Source organism: Cherax quadricarinatus, chromosome 87 (genome assembly GCF_038502225.1).
Source record: "Cherax quadricarinatus isolate ZL_2023a chromosome 87, ASM3850222v1, whole genome shotgun sequence".
Classification (NCBI taxonomy): Eukaryota; Metazoa; Arthropoda; class Malacostraca; order Decapoda; family Parastacidae; genus Cherax; species Cherax quadricarinatus.
Genome location: NC_091378.1, coordinates 16,140,915 through 16,157,867, shown reverse-complemented (window position 1 = coordinate 16,157,867; position 16,953 = coordinate 16,140,915). Strand labels below are relative to the sequence as shown.

The window sequence follows — 16,953 nt, the reverse complement described above, 5'->3', positions numbered from 1 at the left end:
TTCATTGGGGGGATGGTGCATCGTCTGCCAAGTCTTTTGCTTTCGTAGTGGGTGATTTTCGTGTGCAAGTTCGGTACTAGTCCCTCTAGGATTTTCCAGGTGTATATAATCATGTATCTCTCCCTCCTGCGTTCCAGGGAATACAGGTTTAGGAACCTCAAGCGCTCCCAATAATTGAGGTGTTTTATCTCCGTTATGCGCGCCGTGAAAGTTCTCTGTACATTTTCTAGGTCGGCAATTTCACCTGCCTTGAAAGGTGCTGTTAGTGTGCAGCAATATTCCAGCCTAGATAGAACAAGTGACCTGAAGAGTGTCATCATGGGCTTGGCCTCCCTAGTTTTGAAGGTTCTCATTATCCATCCTGTCATTTTTCTAGCAGATGCAATTGATACAGTGTTATGGTCCTTGAAGGTGAGATCCTCCGACATGATCACTCCCAGGTCTTCGACGTTGGTGTTTCGCTCTATTTTGTGGCCAGAATTTGTTTTGTACTCTGATGAAGATTTAATTTCCTCATGTTTACCATATCTGAGTAATTGAAATTTCTCATCGTTGAACTTCATATTGTTTTCTGCAGCCCACTGAAAGATTTGGTTGATGTCTGCCTGGAGCTTTGCAGTGTCTGCAATGGAAGACACTGTCATGCAGATTCGGGTGTCATCTGCAAAGGAAGACACGGTGCTGTGGCTGACATCCTTGTCTATGTCGGATATAAGGATGAGGAACAAGATGGGAGCGAGTACTGTGCCTTGTGGAACAGAGCTTTTCACCGTAGCTGCCTCGGACTTTACTCTGTTGACGACTACTCTCTGTGTTCTGTTAGTGAGGAAATTATAGATCCATCGACCGACTTTTCCTGTTATTCCTTTAGCACGCATTTTGTGCGCTATTACGCCATGGTCACACTTGTCGAAGGCTTTTGCAAAGTCTGTATATATTACATCTGCATTCTTTTTGTCTTCTAGTGCATTTAGGACCTTGTCGTAGTGGTCCAATAGTTGAGACAGACAGGAGCGACCTGTTCTAAACCCATGTTGCCCTGGGTTGTGTAACTGATGGGTTTCTAGATGCGTGGTGATCTTGCTTCTTAGGACCCTTTCAAAGATTTTTATGATATGGGATGTTAGTGCTATTGGTCTGTAGTTCTTTGCTGTTGCTTTACTGCCCCCTTTGTGGAGTGGGGCTATGTCTGTTGTTTTTAGTAACTGTGGGACGACCCCCGTGTCCATGCTCCCTCTCCATAGGATGGAAAAGGCTCGTGATAGGGGCTTCTTGCAGTTCTTGATGAACACAGAGTTCCATGAGTCTGGCCCTGGGGCAGAGTGCATGGGCATGTCATTTATCGCCTGTTCGAAGTCATTTGGCGTCAGGATAACATCGGATAGGCTTGTGTTAATCAAATTTTGTGGCTCTCTCATAAAAAATTCATTTTGATCTTCGATTCTCAGTCTGGTTAGCGGCTTGCTAAAAACTGAGTCATATTGGGACTTGAGTAGCTCACTCATTTCCTTGTTGTCATCTGTGTAGGACCCATCTTGTTTAAGTAGGGGCCCAATACTGGACGTTGTTCTCGATTTTGATTTGGCATAGGAGAAGAAATACTTTGGGTTTCTTTCGATTTCATTTATGGCTTTTAGTTCTTCCCGCGATTCCTGACTCCTAAAGGATTCTTTTAGCTTAAGTTCGATGCTTGCTATTTCTCTGACCAGTGTCTCCCTACGCATTTCAGATATATTGACCTCTTTTAGCCGCTCTGTTATTCTTTTCCGTCGCCTGTAAAGGGAGCGCCTGTCTCTTTCTGTTTTACATCTACTCCTCCTTTTTCTTAGAGGAATAAGCCTTGTGCATACATCGAGTGCTACCGAGTTAATCTGTTCTAGGCATAAGTTGGGGTCTGTGTTGCTTAGTATATCTTCCCAGCTTATATCGGTTAGGACTTGGTTTACTTGGTCCCACTTTATGTTTTTGTTATTGAAGTTGAATTTGGTGAATGCTCCCTCGTGACTAATCTCATTATGTCGGTCTGGGGCTCCGCGCATACATGACTGAACCTCAATTATGTTGTGATCTGAGTATATTGTTTTTGATATGGTGATATTTCTTATCAGATCATCATTGTTAGTGAAGATGAGGTCTAGTGTATTCTCCAGTCTAGTAGGCTCTATTATTTGCTGGTTTAAATTGAATTTTGTGCAGAGATTTAAAAGCTCGCGTGAGTGTGAGTATACATAGTGTGGTATACATAGGTTGTATTATAAAATGTAAACTAATACACAAGTTTTGCTGATAGTAGTTGTTAACTAGAGATGGAGTAAATATCTATGAGATATACAATGGCGGCTTATTCATAGGAGCTGCAGAGCTGCAGTCCCCCCAGATGCTCACTGCCAGACGCATTACTTCATCAACCTTATGCTAAAATAATTTGCAACTGATAAATATATTACAGGTAAAATTTGTTGTATGTTCTTTTCAGTGTATTTATAAGTGAATTTTTTTTTTTATAGAAACGAGATAAAAAGTGATTAAAAATAGAAGTCTGATGCAGTACGATAGCATAGGTATTACTGGTGTTACGAGCCGCCACTGGATATATAAGATGTCTGACTTAACCTGTTTATAAACTCCATACAAATAAAAGTCTTTAAGATACATAAATTACTGCCTGAAGATAAAAAAAAAAATTCCCATCAATAAAAAGCTTCAAAAATAATTTTAAAACACTTCCAAGACCTCATGTAATTACCACAGTCATTATTAATGATTATTAATGTCTATAATATGTACAGTAATCTGTTTTCCAGTCATAATTACATTCACTTGTGTATTATTATCACTATATTCTTACTAAGTTTTAGGTACAGGTATACATAAATACAGTGACACAAATTATCATACATAGTAATATATGTGTAAATTACCCAGGATAACCAAAAAAAAAAAAAAAAAAAGTCAAAGTGACTTATTTATAGTTATTAATATAACTCAGAGCCCAGTTTAGATTATTATATTTATTGTGTCAAAGTCAAACAATATAAATCTGACCTAGATATTATTTTCAAGTTTTAAGTCTTAGTAACAAGTCATGGTATTACAATCATATAAATTATCAACATAAATATTTGTTTTAAAATAAGTTATCTGTCTATGTCATGAAAATAAATTTTTTATTACTAAGAGACTAATGTAGGATCTTTATAGGCCTAAGTAAAAACTAGATAACACAAGGATCTACAGGGCTCAACATGGCCGACACGGCAGGTTGTGTAGCGGGCTAGCTGCGGGATTTTCAAGGATAGCTCCTGGTCAAAGAGGCTGACCAGGTCCCTACTTAACAGAACTCAGTGTGAATGCTTGGAGAAGATACCAGAGCAGCGAACGGACATCCCAGTGCATCGTTTCAGCGTAAATAGTTGAAGTGTTGTGCAGTTTCAGAGGATTTGGTGTTGTCGAGTCAGGACCAGTCAGCGCCTCCCCCCCCTCTCTGCTGGGGAGGAGGGGGAGGGCGTGTGTAGTAAACAGTGACCCTCTCATAATGCCTCACACCTGCGCGTCTCCCCCGCCTCACCCACCCAACTCCCAGCGCCACCCCATCAGTAGAGGGTACTTCTCCCCTAACCCACGATGTCAGCGATGGCACTGCAGGGAGTGCCGGGCTCACAGGAACTTTCACTACAGGGACAGCATCGTGGAGTTCGACCGCGAGGCAGCTGTCAGGTGTGCCACAGGCAGTGTGTACTCAGTTCCTTAAGCTTCAACATCCGTGCACACGAGGGCCTGGGATCTTCAATCAACTTGGCGTCCACCAGGACACTGACATGTCCCTAGGGGAGCTCTCCATCGGGCTGCTAACGGAGTCACTGGCTTCTTGGACCTCTTGGGGAGGGTCGATGGTGCTCGTGCAAGCAGCAGATCCCAGGGCAACTTGCTGCTGTTTGCAATGGCTGTCTACCGAGGAGAGACAGGCACCTAGCAACATCTGTTGTTGGGGCAATGGATGAATTCCCTACTATGTTTGTTTACTGCTCATTACTCTGTAATTTGTCTATGATTGTAATCATGTGATAACGTGTTTATCATTCATTACCTTTGCAATTATTCATGAGTGTGACCAGCTCTACCTGGAGCTCATTACCTTTGTAACTTGGTCATGATTATGACCAGATCTAGTTCATTACCTTTGTAACTTGCTCAGCTATCAAAACTTTGGAGTCCAGTCCCTGGACCAATTATGTACCTCTGTAATCTTTTGACTACCGCCCACAGGATGGGTATGGGGTGCATAATAAACATATTAAACTAACTAAAAACAAGGATCTACTTGTTTTAGCTTACTGGTTTATTCCTGGTTTAAGTTCAGCATAATTTACTATATAAAGTTAAATATTATTTACGAGATTTAGAACTAAATAAGGTATTGTGTTGGTAAAGTTGAGAGCAACTATTACTTTCCTTATTTCCGCCGCCATTATCATATTATCTTGATATATATTATTACCTCTGTCTTCCTACTTACCTCATACATCAGTCTCCAGGTGATACACACTCAAACAATATATAAACTGAAGATAATTTACAAAAATGTCGAATAAATCTCCACCTCAGATGTTGTTGTTGTTTTGTGGTTTATAATGGCCGGTGACGACTCACTGTTATGACGCCTCCCACCACCTAACTCTATTATGGTTTAATAACACTCTGCTAGCCAAGGATTCGAACCCATGTTGTACTGGCCCGCCATTGTGAGCGAGAACCACATGACGACTCACTATTATGACGCCACCCACCAGCTAACTCTATTATGGTATAATAATATCTATTTCTACAAGTACATCAATGATTTTACTTCTTTTGTGGATTATTATATGAGGAAATTACCTGCAGGAGGTTTACAGGGTATTACCTGAGTGGCCTGGTAACTAAAGCTCCCACTTCACACACGGAGGGCCCGGGTTCGATTCCCGGCGGGTGGAAACATTTCGATGCATTTCCCTACACTTGTTGTCCTGTTCATCTAGCAGCAAATAGGTACCTGGGTGTTAGTCGACTGGTGTGGGTCGCATCCTGGGGACAAGATTAAGGACCCCAATGGAAATAAGTTAGACAGTCCTCGATGACGTACTGGCTTTCTTGGGTTATCCTGGGTGGCTAACCCTCCAGGGTTAAAAATCCGAAGAAAATCTTATCTTACTACCTGCAAATAATTTATGTGAGGTAAGTGGACTATGTCACAGCAGGTCGCTGAACTGTTGCTCCCTCAAAGCCCACTTCCTACCACTCTCACAGAAACCTAGACCTGACATTAAATTAATAATTACAATATTAAAACCAGCAACTCTGGTAAATTAAAATTGTGGACTGTACATAATTGGGCTTTCTGGGTACACAAAAGAAATTCATATTGCCACTTACCATTTAATTACTGTAGATAGATCACACCACAACACCTACCTGATACCTAGGCCCTACACTGGCCAGCTAGAGATATAAATGCAAGGGCTAATGGTGCATATGGAACATTTTATAGGGGGTTACCTGTATGTACCTCAACATTACATACATACAAGTAATCTCATTGGGAGACAACGACCATATTGTTTACCGTAGTCACCATGTGTAGACATGTAAGAAAACTTAGCCACCCCTGGTCACTGCAGGTGGTTCCTTCGACCTCACAAGCTTACCCATATCTATCCGAGACCAATATGAATCGGATAGCACCCACAAGTACGGCGCTACTAATTAATTGTGGACTGTATAGATTATATTAGTTTAACTGAATGAAGGGGGGGGGGTAGGTTACACATGGATATATCCATCAAGGAAAAAACACTTGTATATAATACCACCACTTACCAGATATTCTCTGGTGGTCACTTTATGTAGCTGGATCACCCACAACCTATCCAATTACAACATACCTAACTGGCCAGTATCAGTTGCTATAACCAGAAGGGTTACTTAACTGTGGGTGATTGATGCTCCTTATTTTCTCCATTCACCATCTCATTTCGATGTCGTGTTACACCGACACAGTTCTTATTCCAGCAGGACGAGGTATCCGTTGGTTTGTCCCAGTTTAATAGTCGTGACTCCATAAAAACTTCACTATCCTCGGGACAGGAACCACGAGGTAAACAGATGCTCACTCTGAGAATGGCGACTCATTTCACTTCACACATTCTCTTAACTTAGTGTTATTATCAACTATTACAATAAATATAAATCAGGAACGTACTCCGGTAAGCTGTCCTAATATACAAGTACAGTTAGAAATAGAAATACAAATAGCTAGAGCTTCATTTAAGGAGGTTATTAATAGAGTATTCAAGAGGTTGCTAGTAGAATTACAGTAAATCAACCATTCAAATCATTATGAAGCTCTGTGTAGTCTGCAGTCAATCAAACAAACGGGCTTCCACATGGATAAATTGTCATTTTTGTGGAAATTGGTGTCACGCCCCTTGTGCAGATATCCAAGAACTAGCTACAAGCAGTATTAAAACAGGGGAGTGTTTTTGGGTATGCCCAAATGAGATAAATCTGTGGACTAAAATCACAAGGGTATTAAAAGAGGATAACATCAAAGCTGCTTTCATAGAAAACCTGGAAGCTTTCTACAACAGATGGGAACATAAAAAGTCTGGGCTGAATAGTACTGCCCTTGATACTGGCCATGTAGTCAGAAACTGTAAGGCTGGAGGTGATGTCCTGGTAGTCAGTAAATGTGGGGCTCATAGTGCTGTCCTGGGAGACAGTAATGGTGAAGCTGGAGGTGCTGTCCTGAGAGACAGTAATGGTGAAGCTGGAGGTGCTGTCCTGGGAGACAGTAATGGTGAAGCTGGAGGTGCTGTCCTGGGAGACAGTAATGGTGAAGCTGGAGGTGCTGTCCTGGGAGACAGTAATGGTGAAGCTGGAGGTGCTGTCCTGGGAGACAGTAATGGTGAAGCTGGAGGAGCTGTCCTGGGAGACAGTAATGGTGAAGCTGGAGGTGCGCAGGAAGGAATACATATAAATGACCTCATAGGGGACAGGAGCCGTAGTGGGGAAACAAGTGTAGTCAAAGATAAAACCAATATTGCAAACTAGAAATACCACAGGAAATAGCAAACAAGAGGACTCCACTAGCAATAGTGAGGATATATTACCAAAAACAACTGGTGGGAGCTCCATTGTTGGTGCTAGGGAGGATAGGAATAAGACAGGGAAATATGCACCAACAGGGAATACAGTCACAGAAACCCAAGGCAAACGGAAACCAAGCCTGTGCACATACTATGCACTTGGTATCTGCAGGCATGGGAAATCTGGAAAAACAGACGGGACGTGCAACTATGACCACCCTAGAAAATGCCGTGCCCATATGACAACAGGAAAATGCAAACTCCCTTCCTGTAAGCTTTTTCACCCTGAAATGCGTACCTCTGCTCTCCTAAATGCTCTACCTGCCTCACCTAAACATATAGCTATAAGCTATGCTGATGATATCATGATCCATACAACAGGGCATAAGAAGATGAATACCATTCTTAATGAAGTTCAAGCAATTTGTAATCGACTAGGCCTCATAATATCTTCCTCTAAACAAAGATATTAACAAGCAAACGACATCCCCCACCCATCTATTTGCAGGGTGAAATCATTAGCTACGTTAAAACTTACAGATATCTTGGTGTAGATGTACCCTTTAACAAATCCACTATACCACAACTAAACAAGAAATGTAAAGCTAGGCTAAATGCTCTCAAAGCTGTTGCTGGCTACAATCCCAACTATGGTGCTAATGTGAGAATCGTGAGAATGATGTACATAGCCTATGTTAGGTCCTTAATTGATCATGCTGCTCCCATGTTGATATTAGCTAGAGAAAGTTCTCTCCGACCCTTGGAGTTAATGCAAAATGAAGCTCTCAGGATTATTCTTGGCTGTCCCAGATCTACAAAAGTTCTTAACATGAGGAAGGAGCTTGGTATTTCTAGTATCAGTGATAGGATTGTTGAAATTAACACTGTACTCGGTATTAGAATGTTGAGAAACGAACCAGACACTGTCACAGTGAATCTTACCAAGTGTCTAGAGGTAAATACACACAGATCTAAATGGATTGTGAAAACGTGCAATTGCATTAAGTTTTATAACCTGCATGAACTGTATCACTGTAGGCAACAAGAACATTTCACCCCTCCATGGAAGATGTGTTCATTTAATATCACATACCCACAAGTCCCTCCTAAGAAGCTCATTGCTAGTAATCCCTTCCTTAAATCTCTTGTTAGAGCAACTGCTCAAGAAGAAATTTCTCACCTAGCTGGTAGTAATAAGTTATCACAAGTTATATACACTGATGGATCTAAACAGGAGTCTTCTGGCAGGGCTGCATCTGCTCTTGTTGCCACCTCCCTAGTTAAGAACGATAATAAATTTGTTGAGTTAGGCATAAGAATTAACAACTGGGCGTCTACACTGCAAACTGAATTATTTGCAATCCTAATGGCGCTAAATCTAACCTATGACACTGAGCTTGACTCCATCATCATTACTGGTTCTATGTCATCATTGAAGGCTCTTGGCTCATATAATGACTCCAACAACATGCTCATTGGGGAAGCCAGGTATAGATACTCAAAAATTAGGGACAAAGGAATTAATGTACAATTGCTATGGATCCCATCACACATTGGATTACTCCTTCATGATAAAATTGATATGTTAGCCAAGAAGAGTACCCAGAAGGAGAATGTAGAATATAACTTTGGTATAACTGCGTCTAGCATTAGGAATAATATTAGGAGAGAAGTAAATAATGAAAATGATTGTTATAGGAATGCAGTTAGAAGCCTGAGTAGATCTATAACCCACTATGATAACATGAACGTAGATAAGTATGTTTATGGAGCAACTTGCAATGTGAACAGACTGACTGATGTTGTAGTGGCCAGGCTTAGGCTTGGTTACAAGTACTTCTGGCAGATTGGGAGACATACAGATGATGATCAAACTAAATGTAAATTATGTGATCAGGCATATGGTCACTCTCTTGAACACTATGTGCTTAATTGTCCACTTATTGAGGAATACAGAGACAGACAGTATAATAACCTATGTGACATGTCAAGATATCTTATTAATGAAAATAAGATACCAGATATACTAAGCAAATTTCCTAAATTTGCTTGTAACAGATGAGTGAACTATAGATATGTAGATATAAATCCATATGTATTCCTGTTAGCCCTTTGGGGCCTAGTTCCTAGGCCTTTTGTGTATCCATATGCTCTCGCGCTACCGTCCACAGGATGGATATGGGGTGCACAATAAACTAGCCACTTCGGTGGCAAAATCTAATCTTCAGTACAGGAAAGACTGTGCTATAACTTAAATTGCCAGGCACACCATCTAAAGGGGACAAAAAGATACAAAACATCCAGGCCATGGGAAAACCTGGGTAGCCACAGCCACTCAAGAGGGAGAGGTTTTTTAGTGCCAGGAAGGAAAAAAAAACTGGCAGGAAATGGCAGAAATCGTACACCAAATCCAGTCATTCCTGGAGTGGAACCACAGTCGATGGCCTCCACTCCAAACCAACAGATACAGATACTAATGCCGGAAAAAAATCCCCCCCCAGTACCAACAATACCACCAGTCCGATGACATTCTTCTTTGCAAATATACAGGGTCTAAAGCCAGCAACAAACAAAAAAATAAATTTCATCCGTGGACTGCTTGCAGAGGCAAAGACAATGTTCGCGGGTTTCAATGAGACCCACATAAAGGATCACTTGGACAACGAAATATGGATCCCAGGTTACAACCTATACAGATGTGACAGAGTGAACAGGGAAAAGGGGGGGGGGAAGGGTTGGCCTGTACATTGCAGAGTCACTTGTTTGCACAGAACTGCTTAATACCTCAAATGATGTAGTGGAAGTTTTAGCAGTAAAGGTCGAGAACCAAAACCTAGTCATTGTGGTAGTCTACAAGCCTCCGGATGCAACATCCCAGCAATTCCAGGAACAGCTGTTAAAAATTGACCACTGTCTGGAAAATCTTCCAGCTCCTGCACCCAACATCTTGCTCCTGGAGGATTTCAACTTAAGGCACCTAAAATGGAGGAATATAGCAAATAATATTGTTGCAGTAATAACACCAGGAGGCAGCTCTGATGGAAACTCACACTCACACGAGCTTTTAAATCTCTGCACAAAATTCAATTTAAACCAGCAAGTAATAGAGCCTACTAGACTGGAGAATACACTAGACCTCATCTTCACTAACAATGATGATCTGATAAGAAATGTCACCATATCAAAAACAATATACTCAGATCACAACATAACTGAGGTTCAGTCATGTAAGCACGGAGCCCCAGACTGACATAATTAGATTAGTCACGAGGATGCATTCACCAAATTCAACTTCAATAACAAAAACATAAAGTGGGACCAAGTAAACCAAGTCCTAACCAATATAAGCTGGGAAGATATACTAAGCAACACAGACCCCAACTTATGCCTAGAACAGATTAACTTGGTGGCACTCGATGTATGCACAAGGCTTATTCCTCTAAGAAAAAGGAGGAGTAGATGTAAAATAGAGACAGGCGCTCCCTTTACAGGTGACGGAAAAAAATAACAGAGTGGCTAAAAGAGGTCAATATATCTGAAATGCGTAGGGAGACACTGGTCAGAGAAATAGCAAGCATCGAACTTAAGCTAAAGGAATCTTATAGGAGTCAGGAATCGCGGGAAGAACTAAAAGCCATAAATGAAATCGAAAGAAACCCAAAGTATTTCTTCTCCTATGCCAAATCAAAGTCGAGAACAACGTCCAGTATTGGGCACCTACTTAAACAAGATGGGTCCTACACTGATGACAGCAAGGAAATGAGTGAGCTACTCAAGTCCCAATATGACTCAATTTTTAGCAAGCCGCTAACCAGACTGAGAGACGAAGATCAAAATGAATTTTTTATGAGCCACAGAATTTGGCTAACACAAGCCTATCCGATACTATCCTGACGCCAAATGACTTCGAACAGGCGATAAATGACATGCCCATGCACTCTGCTCCAGGGCCAGACTCATGGAACTCCGTGTTCATCAAGAACTGCAAGAAGCCCCTATCACGAGCCTTTTCCATCCTATGGAGAGGGAGCATGGATAGGGGGTCGTCCCACAGTTACTAAAAACAACAGACATAGCCCCACTCCACAAAGGGGGCAGTAAAGCAACAGCAAAGAACTACAGGCCGATAGCAGTAACATCCCATATCATAAAAATTTTTGAAAGGGTCCTAAGAAGCAAGATCACCACCCATCTAGAAACCCATCAGTTACACAACCCAGGGCAACATGGGTTTAGAACAGGTCACTCCTGTCTGTCTCAACTATTGGATCACTACGACAAGGTCCTAGATGCACTAGAAGATAAAAAGAATGCAGATGTAATATATACAGACTTTGCAAAAGCCTTCGACAAGTGTGACCATGGCGTAATAGCGCACAAAATGCGTGCTAAAGGAATAACAGGAAAAGTCGGTCGATGGATCTATAATTTCCTCACTAACAGAACACAGAGAGTAGTCGTCAACAGAGTAAAGTCCGAGGCAGCTACGGTGAAAAGCTCTGTTCCACAAGGCACTGGCATGGTGCCAGATAAGTGGAAAATGGCAAATGTGATACCTATTTTCAAAGCAGGTGACAGATCCTTACCTTCGAACTATAGACCAATAAGCCTAACCTCCATAGTGGGAAAATTTATGGAATCAATAATTGCCGAGGCAGTTCGTGGCCACCTTGAAAAGCATAAATTAATCAACGAATCTCAGCATGGTTTTACAAAGGGGCGTTCCTGCCTTACGAATTTATTAACTTTTTTCACTAAGGTATTTGAGGAGGTAGATCATGGTAATGAAAATGATATTGTGTATATGGACTTCAGCAAGGCTTTTGACAGCGTCCCACATCAGAGACTATTGAGGAAAATTAAGGCACATGGAATAGGAGGAGAAATTTTTTCCTGGATAGAGGCATGGTTGACAAATAGGCAGCAGAGAGTTTGCATAAATGAGGAGAAATCAGAGTGGGGAAGCGTCACGAGCGGTGTTCCACAGGGGTCCGTGTTGGGCCCCCTGCTGTTCACAATATACATAAACGACATAGATGAGGGCATAAAGAGCGACATCAGCAAGTTTGCTGATGACACCAAAATAGGCCGTCGAATTCATTCTGAAGAGGACATTAGAGCACTCCAGGAAGATTTGAGTAGACTGATGCAGTGGTCGGAGAGGTGGCAGATGCAGTTTATTATAGACAAATGCGAAGTTCTAAATGTTGGACAGGACAATAACCATGCCGCATATAAACTAAATAATGTAGATCTTAATATTACGGATTGCGAAAAAGATTTAGGAGTTCTGGTTAGCAGTAATCTGAAACCAAGACAACAGTGCACAAGTGTTTGCAATAAAGCTAATAGAATCCTTGGCTTCATATCAAGAAGCATAAATAATAGGAGTCCTCAGGTTGTTCTTCAACTCTATACATCCTTGGTTAGGCCTCATTTAGATTATGCTGCACAGTTTTGGTAACCGTATTACAGAATGGATATAAATGCTCTGAAAAATGTACAAAGGAGGATGACAAAGTTGATCCCATGTATCAGAAACCTTTCCTATGAGGATAGACTAAGGGCCCTGAATCTGCACTCTCTAGAAAGACGTAGAATTAGGGGGGATATGATTGAGGTGCATAAATGGAAGACAGGAATAAATAAAGGGGATGTAAATAGTGTGCTGAAAATATCTAGCCTAGACAGAACTCGCAGCAATGGTTTTAAGTTAGAAAAATTCAGATTCAGGAAGGATATAGGAAAGTACTGGTTTGGTAATAGAGTTGTGGTTGAGTGGAACAAACTCCCAAGTACAGTCATAGAGGCCAGAACGTTGTGTAGCTTTAAAAATAGGTTGGATAAATACATGAGTGGGTGTGAGTTGGACCTGATTAGCTTGTGCTACCAGGACGGTTGCCGTGTTCCTCCCTTAAGTCAAGGTGACCTGACCTGACTAGGTTGGGTGCATTGGCTTAAGCCGGTAGGAGACTTGGACCTGCCTCGCATGGGCCAGTAGGCCTTCTGCAGTGTTCTTTCGTTCTTATGTTCTTATCTTGTTCCTCATCCTCATATCCGACATAGACAAGGATGTCAGCCACAGCACCGTGTCTTCCTTTGCAGATGACACCCGAATCTGCATGACAGTGTCTTCCATTGCAGACACTGCAAGGCTCCAGGCGGACATCAACCAAATCTTTCAGTGGGCTGCAGGAAACAATATGAAGTTCAACGATGAGAAATTTCAATTACTCAGATATGGTAAACACGAGGAAATTAAATCTTCATCAGAGTACAAAACAAATTCTGGCCACAAAATAGAGCGAAACACCAACGTCAAAGACCTGGGAGTGATCATGTCGGAGGATCTTACCTTCAAGGACCGTAACATTGTATCAATCGCATCTGCTAGAAAAATGACAGGATGGATAATGAGAACCTTCAAAACTAGGGATGCCAAGCCCATGATGACACTCTTCAGGTCACTTATTCTATCTAGGCTGGAATATTGCTGCAAACTAACAGCACCTTTCAAGGCAGGTGAAATTGCTGACCTAGAAAATGTACAGAGAACCTTCATGGCACGCATAACGGAGATAAAACATCTTAATTACTGGGTGCGCTTGAGGTTCCTGAACCTGTATTCCCTGGAATGCAGGCGGGAGAGATACATGATTATATACACCTGGAAAATCCTAGAGGGACTAGTACCGAACTTGCACACGAAAATCACTCACTACGAAAGCAAAAGACTTGGCAGACGATGCAACATCGCCCTAATGAAAAGCAGGGGTGTCACTAGCACGTTAAGAGACCATACAATAAGTGTCAGGGGCTCGAGACTGTTCAACTGCCTCCCAGCATACATAAGGGGGATTACCAATAGACCCCTGGCAGTCTTCAAGCTGGCACTGGACAAGCACCTAAAGTCGGTTCATGACCAGCCGGGCTGTGGCTCGTACGTTTGTTTGCGTGCAGCCAGCAGTAACAGCCTGGTTGATCAGGCTCTGATCCACCAGGAGGCCTGGTCACAGACCGGGCCGCGGGGGCGTTGACCCCCGGAGCTCTCTCCAGGTAAACTCCAGGTAAATTCAAAGGACTATTTAATGTCTCATGATTATGCACATTAGAGGTCACTCCATTAAAATCTGAGAAGGACCCCAATCGAATTAAGTCACTCTGTCTGACTTTTTTGGGCTATCCTAGGTTCTCTACAAATATGCTGCTATGTATGATAATTCTATGTAACTGTATTTGTTTATACCTGAAGAAACTTACTTACCAATGAGTGATGATTAAATCACGTGTATTTTCCCCTGGACACACCCCATGGCGTCGCACCAGTCACCACCGGTCCTTCCATTATTCACTAATTTTACCACTTATTACAGCGGTCCCGTAAATCACGTTCCCTCACTCTTCACCAGGAACAGTTACAACACTTCCTGGAGTTTACCTGGAGAGAGTTCCGGGGGTCAACGCCCCCGCGGCCCGGTCTGTGACCAGGCCTCATGGTGGGTCAGAGCCTGATCAACAGGCTGTTACTGCTGGCTGCACGCAAACCAACGTACGAGCCACAGCCCGGCTGATCAGGAACCGACTTTAGGTGCTTGTCCAGTGCCAGCTTGAAGACTGCCAGGGGTCTGTTGGTAATCCCCCTTATGTATGCTGGGAGGCAGTTGAACAGTCTCGGGCCCCTGACACTTATTGTATGGTCTCTTAACGTGCTAGTGACACCCCTGCTTTTCATTGGGGGGATGTTGCATCGTCTGCCAAGTCTTTTGCTTTCGTAGTGAGTGATTTTCGTGTGCAAGTTTGGTACTAGTCCCTCTAGGATTTTCCAGGTGTATATAATCATGTATCTCTCCCGCCTGCTTTCCAGGGAATACAGGTTCAGGAACCTCAAGCACTCCCAGTAATTGAGGTGTTTTATCTCCGTTATGCGCGCCGTGAAGGTTCTCTGTACATTTTCTAGGTCAGCAATTTCACCTGCCTTGAAAGGTGCTGTTAGTGTGCAGCAATATTCCAGCCTAGATAGAACAAGTGACCTGAAGAGTGTCATCATGGGCTTGGCATCCCTCGTTTTGAAGGTTCTCATTATCCATCCTGTCATTTTTCTAGCAGATGCGATTGATACAATGTTATGGTCCTTGAAGGTGAGATCCTCCAACATGATCACTCCCAGGTCTTTGACGTTGGTGTTTCTCTCTATTTTGTGGCCAGAATTTGTTTTGTACTCTGATGAAGATTTAATTTCCTCGTGTTTACCATATCTGAGTAATTGAAATTTCTCATCGTTGAACTTCATATTGTTTTCTGCAGCCCACTGAAAGATTTGGTTGATGTCCACCTGGAGCCTTGCAGTGTCTGCAATGGAAGACACTGTCATGCAGATTCGGGTGTCATCTGCAAAGGAAGACACGGTGCTGTGGCTGACATCCTTGTCTATGTCAGATATGAGGATGAGGAACAAGATGGGAGCGAGTACTGTGCCTTGTGGAACAGAGCTTTTCACCGTGCCTGCCTCGGACTTTACTCTGTTGACTACTACTCTCTGTGTTCTGTTAGTGAGGAAATTGTAGATCCATCGACCGACTTTTCCTGTTATTCCTTTAGCACGCATTTTGTGCGCTATTACGCCATGGTCACACTTGTCGAAGGCTTTTGCAAAGTCTGTATATATTGCATCTGCATTCTTTTTGTCTTCTAGTGCATCTAGGACCTTGTCGTAGTGATCCAATAGTTGAGACAGACAGGAGCGACCTGTTCTAAACCCATGTTGCCCTGGGTTGTGTAACTGATGGGCTTCTAGATGGGTGGTGATCTTGCTTCTTAGGAATCTTTCAAAGATTTTTATGATATGGGATGTTAGTGCTATCGGTCTGTAGTTCTTTGCTATTGCTTTACTGCCCCCCTTTGTGGAGTGGGGCTATGTCTGTTGTTTTTAGTAACTGTGGGACGACCCACGTGTCCATGCTCCCTCTCCATAGGATGGTAAAGGCTCGTGATAGGGGCTTCTTGCAGTTCTTGATGAACACGGAGTTCCATGAGTCTGGACCTTGAGCAGAGTGCATGTGCATGTCATTTATCGTCTGTTCGAAGTCATTTGGCGTCAGGATAACATCAGATAGGCTTGTGTTAACCAAATTCTGTGGCTCTCTCATAAAAAATTCATTTTGATCTTCGACTCTCAGTCTGGTTAGTGGCTTGCTAAAAACTGAGTCATATTGGGACTTGAGTAGCTCACTCATTTCCTTGCTGTCATCTGTGTAGGACCCATCTTGTTTAAGTAAGGGCCCAATACTGGACGTTGTTCTCGACTTTGATTTGGCATAGGAGAAGAAATACTTTGGGTTTCTTTCGATTTCATTTATGGCTTTTAGTTCTTCCTGCGATTCCTGACTCCTATAAGATTCCTTTAGCTTAAGTTCGATGTTTGCTATTTCTCTGACCAGTGTCTCCCTACGCATTTCAGATAGATTGACCTCTTTTAGCCGCTCTGTTATTCTTTTCCGTCGCCTGTAAAGAGAGCGCCTGTCTCTTTCTATTTTACATCTACTCCTCCTTTTTCTTAGAGGAATAAGTCTTGTGCATACATCGAGTGCCACCAAGTTAATCTGTTCTAGGCATAAGTTGGGGTCTGTGTTGCTTAGTATATCTTCCCAGCTTATATCGGTTAGGACTTGGTTTACTTGGTCCCACTTTATGTTTTTGTTATTGAAGTTGAATTTGGTGAATGCTCCCTCGTGACTAATCTCATTTTGTCGGTCTGGGGCTCTGCACATACATGTTTGAACCTCAATTATGTTGTGATCTGAGTATATTGTTTTTGATATGGTGACATTTC

The 16,953-nt window shown here is 42.3% G+C and overlaps 1 protein-coding gene across 1 annotated transcript in view; it reads left to right on the top strand.

Annotated features, from left to right (window-relative positions):
• The window catches only part of LOC128703822 (lachesin), a 1,052,338-nt gene that overhangs the window by 393,129 nt on the left and 642,256 nt on the right, over positions 1-16,953 (top strand). The gene's annotated exons all lie outside the window — the stretch shown is intronic.